We start from the raw sequence: 9,137 nt of genomic DNA on the forward strand, positions 1-9,137 counted from the left end.
CGCGTCTTTCCCACCCACTCCCCGCAGCAAACGGAGAGGAATCGCACACCGCCGCCTCAGGAGCCGTTGCATAGGTGACCGCGCAGCATCTCGCATCTCCCATAGCAACCGGCGGCATCCCCGGCCCTAGTGATTGGCACTTTCGCCCCCTCCTCCTGGGCGCCATCCAGAGTTCAGAGGGTTTCTGCTCTTTCTCCACACACCCCACACCCCGAGGTTGCCGAGTGCCCTCGAGCGCCTTCCAGGAGGAACAGGCGCAGCCCCCTCCCCACGCCCCTGAAGGCATGCCCTGAGCTCCCCACTCCGGACCCGGAGAGGCCGGTCGGGACCCTGGCACCCGCCCTGCCCAGCTCCAGGCCCGGAGGCGAGGCTCCTCCGCCAAGAGTCCCCCGCTCCAGGGACCGCGGGTGGCTCCGCGCCACCGCCCCTACCTGCCCGAGAGAAGCGTCTTCGGGAGCCCGTCGTCCGAGGGTTCGAGCCCCGCTCGGCGCTGCACGGCTGCGGCGAGTCCCGGTGCGCCCTGGGCAGCGCGCGTGGAGCAGCCGGCGAGAAGGCGCCCCGGCAGCTCCGGGGACGCGCGCGGAAGGCCCGCGGGGAGGCTCGCTGAGGGCCGGCGGGGATGGGCGCAGAGAGCCGCCCGGGGATGCGCGGGGAGAGGCGGCTGCTCAGGCCGGGACTGGAGCGGAGGAGGCTGGAGCCTGAGCGCACCGGGCCCGCCCCTCGGGCCTGCAGCGCCGCGCCGCGGTGACTCGGCCCGCCGGCCCGCCCCGCGCCCCGCCCCGGCCCCCGCGCCCCCCGCCCGCCTCCCCGTCCCGCAGAGCTCCGGGCTCGCGCCCCCTCCGTTCCCCGGCCTCTCAGAGGGCGCCTCCCCGACCCGCGAAGCCTCTAGCCCGGCGGCGGCCAGAAGCCCCGCACGCTCCGGGCTCGGGCGCGCTGACTTCCGCGGGAGCCGGGCCAGAGGGGCTGGGACCGCCGACCCCCACACCGCACCCCGGCCCGGCCCGGCCCGCCCGAACAAAGGCTGGCGCGGGCACTGGCCAGGGGTGGCTGGGTGCCCAGAGCGACCCTTCCTGAAGCTGCGAAGGCCAGGGCACCCGTCCCCTCCGGCATCAGGACCCTGCCCGTGGACTCCAGAGCAGGAACTTCGGCTCGGGACCCAGGGCCCCGGGCGTCACCAGAGCGAACTTCGCCCCGCAGGAGGCTTGCTGGGGGCCCAGGATTCCAGAGATCTGCGAGGCTCTTGGCTAGACAAAAATACAAGATGTCAACCGCCACCTCGGGTTTTGTTCTCGCTCTGCTGTGAGAAGTGTCACATCGCCCGTTTCATTTTCCCTAGAGATACCTGTTCTATTAATTCTGGGGTCAGTGTGATAGACATGGGGATGTACGTACCGTATATAAACCGGCAGGGACAAGACACAGCGTGCACGCAATGACTTTATGCCACTGTTTGTAATCGGAGCGATTGCTGTATACACTGGGATATACGGCGTGGCACAATGGTTCTATGAAGTGTACGGACTCTGTAGTTTTCAGAAAGGAGAGCGAATTTGTACTTTGCGCACACAACTGCACTTTATTTTTATTTTTATTTTTTGGTTATTCGAGGTAGGATCTCACTCTAGCCCAGGCTGACCTGGAATTCACTATGTCGTCTCAGAGTGGCCTCGAACTCACGGCTATCCTCCTACCTCTGCCTCTGCTGGGATTAAAGGCGTGCGCCACCACGCCTGGCTCAAAATTGCATTTTTAAGGAATGGTTTAAGTAACGACAAGGTAGAATTTTACATTGCCATTTGTATTTCATGGTCTTAAATGATTTGAAGTATATTCTGCAAACTGTAAGATAGGTTCGATTAAAGTGGATGATTTACCTTATGAGACTCTGTGGAGGTGCTTGCACTGTGCACTGGGTTCTGGAGGTACAGTTCATTCTGTTAAAGGCAATGTTAGCATTATTTATTAACACGATTCAACAATAGTTGAGAGAACGGTGCAAGCTAGCAAGAATGGCTGTAAATTAAAATGAAAACATATGCGTTCACATCCACTTGTTTCCCTGGCACTGTAAGTATTTAGCAAAACAAAATATAAATATGGTGTGCAAAATATAAGCCTTCTATGAGGTGGCATATAATATTCAATATCTGAAATCCTCACTTCCCATCATCCTGCAAAAATTTTAAGGCAAAGAAACATACACAAATTTAGCCTAATGACACTTAGCTCTGGTCACTAGAAGTTGCAGCTCAACAGTTATAAAACAGAAGGTGCCTACTGAAGTGTAACTGTCCATTCAGTATGAGGGTTCTTGCTTTATACCGCTAAAGAGCTTGTGTTTCTAAAATATATGTGTGTGAGCTGCAGACATTGATCACTGGTTAGAGGTCCTTGATTGCAAAACCTGCCAGCCTGCGTTCTATTCCCCAATACCCACATAAAACCAGGTGCACAAAATAGTGCATGAATCCGGAGTTCACCTGAATTGGAAGAGGCCCTTGTATGCCCCTAGTTGCCTGCCCCTCTCTCTCTCTCTCTCTCTCTCTCTCTCTCTCTCTCCACTCTCTCAAATAAATAAAAACATATTAACATATAGGTACATGCTTGATGTATGCTTATATCTAGGTTTTTGTTTCAGCAGGGGCTATGCAAAAAAAAAAAAGAAAGAAACATAAAAGATAAATGCAACTGTTTGCATTCCAATTGTTTCCATCACATTCCACACCCTGGTGTGACCACAGGACTGGAATACACATCTGACTTTGATAAGGCTTTTTAAAATGACTGTGTTATCCATGTTTATAGCCCATGTATTATTAGGAATGTCAATATTGGCTCAGTTCCCAAAGGTAATTCCCCCCTGTAAAATGAGGTTTGTGGTTGATCTCTGTTTACGTGCAGATGTGCAATCTGAATAACAATGTCTCCAGGTTTGTTAGCCCCAAGGGTGACCAGGGCTGACAGGGGAGTGAAGGACATGGCTAGACTGAGCCATCATTGGAAATTGACCTCTATTTTCACTACAGAGCTTAGTTTGTCCCCTGGGGGGGGGGGGGGAGCAAGTGCCTTCCTCACACTTTACACCTACTCTGCCTCAAGAGTTCCTTCTCAGACAAAAGAGATGCCAGAACATAGGAATTGAGCAAGTCTCTACTACCTGACTTCCTACTTCTACCCTCTGCGGAGAACTCTGCATCTACAGCAAAGTCCCGGCCCTGAAAACCATGGTCTGAGCCAAGAAACGGGGACTATGGCCACATCTTATTACTGGGAAACATCAGCTTTGGTCAATGCACAGTCCAGATTCCTCTGTGCATATTTTCAGGGCACACATTCACCTCTGCATAAATTGTAGCTTTTTAAAAAATATCCAAATAATTCAGACATACTAGACAAACTTGCTGACCTATTGGAAAAATGGCTGGTGGGCTTGAAGTATATTTATTCATTCATCAATTGATTGACACTTGAGTTCTTCACTTTAGTTTTTTATGTAAAGATAAGCATACTCTATGAATTTGCATGGCACACTTAAGTTTGAACACAGGCTTTTCTCTCTAACTGTAGAAGGAGCAGAGCAGAGGACAGGGGATGCACAATGGCTTCATTATTGGCTAAGAGTTTTCTAGAGTGGTCATACCATCAGCACTGATTCCTACTTATTCTTGGCAGCACTTGATAAGTTATTTTTAGGTAATATATTCTAATAGTTGTACAGTAGTAACATGTTGTAGTTTCAATTTTATATTTCTCAAGACTAATGGTTTTGACCACATCTTCATATACTGAACTGCCACCTACCACCCTTTATGTATGAAGAGTCTAGCCTAATATTTTGCCCAATTTTTGAGAATCCAATGCATATTCTAAATATAAGTCCTAGAGCAGAAATATGAATTACAAGTATTTTCTCCCAATGTGTGCCTGATATTTTTGTTCTTTTAAAAGTAAGCAGGGACTGGAGGGGAGGTTCTGTGCTTAAAGGCACCTGCTTGCAAAGCCTGACAGCCTGGATTTGATTTCTCAGTAAAGCCAGATGCACAAAGTGGCACAGGCATCAGGAGTTTGTGTGCAGTGACAGAAGGCTGTGGCTCACCCATTCACACTCCCTCTGCTAATAAATAAATATCTATAAGTAAACAAACATATATTTTTAAAAAAATAATTAAAAGTAGGTGTGGTGGCTTGAATGTGACACCCCTCCCCATCCCCCGTAGACTCACATGCTTATAGTTAAGCCTCCTACCTGATCCCCAGTTGCTGGATGCTTTGGGAAGTGGAGCCTTGCTGGAGAAAGTGTGTCACTGGGGATGGGCCTTGCTGATTATTCGGGGCCCATTGGGTGTTTAGACTAGCTCCCTAAAACTGCTTCCTTGAGGAGGATGGGAGCAAACCATACTGTCTGCTCTGACTGCTTTCCTTGCCACAGGCAATCTTGCCTTTGAGCCTGACTGTAAACCAAAATCAGCCCTTTTCTTATAATCATCTGCCTCTGGTTGGCTATTTTTGTTCTAGCAATGAGACAGTAACTGCTACAGCATGTTTCAGAGGACAAAAGTTATTAATTTTAATGGAATTCAATTTGTTAATCTTGCCTCATGTTTTGAAACTGTGTTATGTCTTAGAAATCTTAGCCCAATCTAAGCTTCTGAATAATTTTATATGTTTTCTTCTAGCATTTTTAGTTTCAGGTTTGACATTCAGCTCTTTGTTCCATTTAAAGTTAATTTTGTATGTGCTACAAGGTATAGAACCAAGTAATTTGAAGTAATTTTTGACTTTCATTTGCCATTGTTTTGCGTTCATAAAGGCCTACTTGATCTCCCCTCAACGTGTCCTATTGGGGAAAAAAAAAATATCACCAACCGGCCATATGTGGTGAGCTCTGTGCCTGGAGTTTATTCTATGTACTGACTGACTTGCATAAATTTACACTGTTAATAACTGTCTTGACTCACTATAAAGCGGAATGTCTGAAAATCAGATGGTGCAAATTAAGTCTAATTTTCCTTTTTATGGTGTTTTTGTCCTTTCCTCTGTATTTTTTAATATTTCACTTATTGGAGAGACAGGAGAAAAAAAGAGAGAGAGGAAGAGGCAGATAGAGAGAATGGGCATGCTGGAGCCTTCAGTCACTGCAAACGAACTTCAAACACATGTGCCACCTTGTACATGTGGATTACATGGATACTGGGGAATTAAATCTGGGTCCTTAGGTTTTGCAGGCAAGCACCTTACCCGTTAAACCATCTATCCAGACCTTTTCCTCTGTTTTTTCAAAGAATTTTTGAAACAGCTTGTTAATTTATTTGAAGCTTGCTGAAATTATGATCCAAACAGCATTGGCTCTAAAAAGTGACATTTTAACAATCCTGAATTTCTGGAAGCCTATATTAATAATAATAATAAATATCTATTTATATATCTATCAATTGATTTAAATCCTCTTTTATTGTTTGTTTTGTTTTTGTTTTTTTCAAGGTAAGGTCTCACTTTAGCCCAGGCTGATCTGAAATTCACTATCAAGCTGGCCTCAAACTTATGGTGACCCGTCTAACTTGGCATCATCCCCAGTGCTGGGATTAAAGGTGTGCACCACCATGCCTGGCCCCAATATTTTATTTTATTTTATTAAAACACTTATTTACAAGAGAGAGAGTGAGAGATGGATATATGCCAGGACTTCTTGCTACTGCAAATGAACACGTGTTCCACTTTGTGCATCTGGCTTTACCTGGGAATCAAACCTGGACCAGCAGACCTTTAACTGTTGAGCCATCTCCCCAGCCTCTAAGCCTATTTTTAATCAGTATTTTAGCTACGAGTGTAGATGGCTTCCGTGTGTTTTGTGATACGTATGTTATTTAGTATGTTTTTGCTGTCAAGCTCATTTTTCAATTTCTGTTTCTCAGTGATCACTGGGATACATTGATCTCATGGCCTGCACCTGTGTGTAGTCTCTGGCTTGTTCCAGAAATTTTCTGCAGATGCCATGGGATCTTTCTCGTGGATGCCCATGTCACGTGCAGGTGAAGATGGGCTCACCCCTTCCTTTCTGACTTAAGCACACTTTGTCCTTTCTCTTGCCTTGCAATCCCCACGACAACCTCCAGAATGAAGGGGATGCAAGTGGGCTCCTCCGTCTGCTTCTCTGTCCTGAACAAGCACTCAGTTTCCCACTGCTATTCGGGATGTTTGTTTCCTGCAGATAACTCATACGCGAATGAAGACTTTTTCTTAGGAATTGGTGCTGGGTTTTCTTTTTTTTTTTTTTTAATTTCATTTATTAGTTTTCTTTTCAGTAAATACAGGCAGTTTGGTACCATTATTTAGGCTCATCTGTGATCTGCCCCCTCCCATTAGGCCCTCCTTGTTAATGAAAATGGGTCTTGCATTGTGGAGTTAGCCCCCAGTTATTGGTATGATAAATGTCTCTGCAAATCATGACTGAACATGTGACTCTGACATTCTTTCTGCCCCCACTTCCGCAAAATTTCCCTGAGCCATGTTGGGTTCATTTTTGGTCTGCTTCAGTGCTGAGGTGTTGGGGGCCTCTGAGGCTCTGGCTCTCTGCTTTGATAAGAGTTGATTTTTCTCTGTGTTGATCTCCTTCCCCTTTGTGCTGGTATCCGGTTCACAGGAAAACATCACCCTTGCTTATTTCGCCAGTTGTCCTGGGTTTTCTTAAATGCCACTTGCACATATGGAGAAGAACATGTATGTGGTCGGCCTCATTAGTGATCACATTGAACGTCTCGTATTAAACTAACCTTAACCTCTGTGCTAAACCACACCTGGTCATGATCTGACTCTGTTAACATATTGTAAGATTCTGTTTTCCTAAACTTGGTAAAAGGTTATTGCATCTTTGTTCATGATGGTATTGGTTTAGAGATTTTTTTATCTTATTTTTCTTTCAATGTATGTTTCTTTATTTTTAAGAAGTAAATGGACAACTAATTTTTTCTATTAATTTTCCTGAAATAATTTGCATAGAATTGGAGTAGCTTCCTACATCTTTAATAGAATCTGCTGGCAAAGCTATCTGTGCCAAAATTTTATTTGAGACAAAAGTTTTCATCTTTCAAAGTAAAACTAATATATATAGGATTACTTATTTTATGTACCTCCTTGGGAGAGGTTTTTGATGCCCTTCAAGGAATTTATCTATTTTATATAGCAGTCAAATTCATTTCTCTAAAGGTGTTCTCAATAGACCTCAATTATTCTTTTCAACATCTTTAGCATGTATAGCAAAATTGCCTGCCATGTTCCTATAATTGATAACATAACTTCCTTTTATTCACGCTGACTGCTCTGGACAGTATTGAATGGTTTTATTGATCTTTTCAAAGAAGCAGACTCTTGTTCTGTTGATTTCCCTCTTGTTCAGTTTTCTACCTTAACTGTTTACATTCATTCTGGTTGTTACTATGTTATTTATTTGTCTTAGTTTGGGTTTAATATTCTGCCATGTTTTTTTTTTTTTTTTAATTCCCTATAGCAAAAACTGGGTTGTGGAGAGATGGCCCAATGTGTAAAGCAATGGATCTCCAGATTGAAGACCTCAGCTCAGATCCACAGAACCACCAAAAGCTGGAAGCAGCACCAATCATCTCAGTCCCGTCCTCTCGTGGCAGGATGCGAGGTGGAGTCAGGAGAGTCCCTGGAATATCACGGGCCGGCCATCCTTTCCTTTGCAGTGGTGGACAACAAGAGACACTGCCTAACAAATGGAAGGTGAGGATCGACACTTGGGGTTAGCCTCTGACTTCCACACATGCGCCATGACAAGCACATGCCCACACTCATCACACACACACACACACACACACCAAATGAGACAGCTAATTTGCAACATTTTTTTTTTAGGTAAGCATTGAATTCTGTGAAATTTCCTTACCACTTGGGCTGAATCCCCCAAAATTTTAATGCACTTTCACTTTAAGTTGGTCCAACATGCCTTAAAATTTCCCTTCCAACTTATTCTTAATCCCTCAGTTGCTTATGTCAAATTTATTATTTAATTTCTAAATTGCTAAAGATTTTTTGAGAAATTCTATGACTGTGGTTTCTGCATTGATTGCTATAGGATTTCCTTAACACTTGAGCTGAATCCCCATGAATTTTAATGCACTTTCCTTTAAGTTGATCTAATATACCTTATAATTTCCCTTCCAACTCATTCTCAATCTCTCAGTTACCTGTGTCAAATTTATTGTCTAATTTTTTAATGTCTGAAGATTTGTGAGAAGTTTTGTGATTGTTGTATCTGATTTAATCTCAGAAAATCTGGTCTATATGAAACCTTTGAAATTTACCAAGTTTTGTTGGATAGCTCAGAATATGGTCAGCTGTAACAAGCATTGCTAGGTCTCACAAGGAGGGGCACTTTCGGGCCGACTTAGGTCCTACAGTGTGCAGTGTGGTTTCCGTCTCCCCCTAGTCTGCCTGGTCTGCCAGTTGCTTGGGAGTGTTAAATATTCAGCTGTAATAATGGGTTTTCAAGCTCTGCTCTGTAGCGCTACCAGGATTAGCATTTCATTCAGGGTGCAAACATTTATAAGTTTTATACTTGTTGCAGTTACCCTTCGTCTCTAGGACAAACGTCCAACCAGAAGCAGATTAGGAGAGGAAGAGTGTTTCTTCTGGGCTGACAGGTTCCTGGGGAAGCGCCATCCCTGGCAGAAGCTGGCTCACTTCCACCACCGCCGCCAGCAAGCACAAACAGCTAGAGTTCCAAATGCCTCCTGTCACACCTCAGGACCCACGGCAAGGTCCCCAGTGACACCTCCTCTAGCAGGCTGCTAAATACTTATGTTGCATGCTAACCTTAGTGAAAAATCCTGAGGCTACTGGAGACATATATTCATATGCAAACGACCACAACACTCCTCACTATGAAACAATCCTTGTTATCCCTAATGATATTCCTTGATGTGTAACGAACCTTCCCACCCCATACTCATGTGGCCGCTGGGCTATATGATGACAGTGTCAGCACATATCTCCTCAATGCTCCAGGCATCTATGATCGTAACAGACTCAGTAGTTTAAGGGAGAGACACTATTCTTACAGTTCCGACAGAGGAAAGGCCAAGATGAAGGCGCACACAGTTCTGACCTCGGCGAGCACC

General features: G+C 45.2%; 1 protein-coding gene across 1 annotated transcript in view; it reads right to left on the minus strand.

Annotated features, from left to right (window-relative positions):
• Positions 1-520, minus strand: part of Myo16 (myosin XVI) — a 524,203-nt gene extending 523,683 nt beyond the window's left edge. The window contains exon 1 of the mRNA XM_004663404.3: positions 432-520. The gene's annotated coding sequence lies outside the window, so the exon portion shown is untranslated. The remainder of the gene's footprint in view (positions 1-431) is intronic.
• Between the last annotated feature and the right edge of the window lie 8,617 nt (positions 521-9,137).

Source organism: Jaculus jaculus, chromosome 3 (assembly GCF_020740685.1).
Source record: "Jaculus jaculus isolate mJacJac1 chromosome 3, mJacJac1.mat.Y.cur, whole genome shotgun sequence".
In the NCBI taxonomy this organism is placed as follows: domain Eukaryota; kingdom Metazoa; phylum Chordata; class Mammalia; order Rodentia; family Dipodidae; genus Jaculus; species Jaculus jaculus.